Source organism: Phytophthora parasitica, assembly GCF_000247585.1.
Source record: "Phytophthora parasitica INRA-310 unplaced genomic scaffold supercont2.39, whole genome shotgun sequence".
In the NCBI taxonomy this organism is placed as follows: Eukaryota; Oomycota; class Peronosporomycetes; order Peronosporales; family Peronosporaceae; genus Phytophthora; species Phytophthora nicotianae.
In genome coordinates, this window is record NW_008649025.1 from 537,856 (window position 1) to 538,561 (window position 706).

Here is a 706-nt window from a genome sequence, read left to right on the forward strand (position 1 = left end):
CACAGGTAAAGACTTCTGTGGAGTTGGTGACCAAAAATTGGCTGCAGATGGCTCTAAGACTGGGTCAGAAAACCCGGGCGAGGACGATTTGGAGGGTTGTATTGAGAAGGACCTTGAGCTAGAAGCAATTAAAGAGTATCTGATATGGATTAATCGGCTTGTCGTTCGTGCAGGTGCGACTGGAGTATCGGATAGATCTCTAAGTAGATTATGAAAAAATGCAGAGCACACTTTGTGAAGAACTTGGAAGGAAGCAAGGCCACAAGCACCAAAAGTCTTTGGTTGATTCCTTCGAATGTCCTATGGAGTTATGGCTGCTCCTTTAGTGAAGCACCCCAGAATAGGGTTACTTGGTTTCAAATGTATTCCATTTCACAACGGAGGGTTGAGAGGGAATAATATCTTGGGTTTGTAAGTGACTGGTCAACGGAAGTAAAAAATAATAATAATAATAAAAAATAATAAAAAAAAGCAAAAAAAAGCAAAACCGTTTTTTTTTTTCTTTGTCACCGATCAGGAACGCGTATATCGCTTTAATTTTATCTCTTTCTTCTCCTAAAACTAGCTTAACACATTAGAAATTTGTGGGTAGATGACAACAACCAGACTACTTTGAGTTCGTTAGAACCTGATTCCCACCCGGGGTGTGGTGTATGTTTGCATTTCTCATTGCTAATAATTGTAGCCAAAGGAATGGAAACCAGAT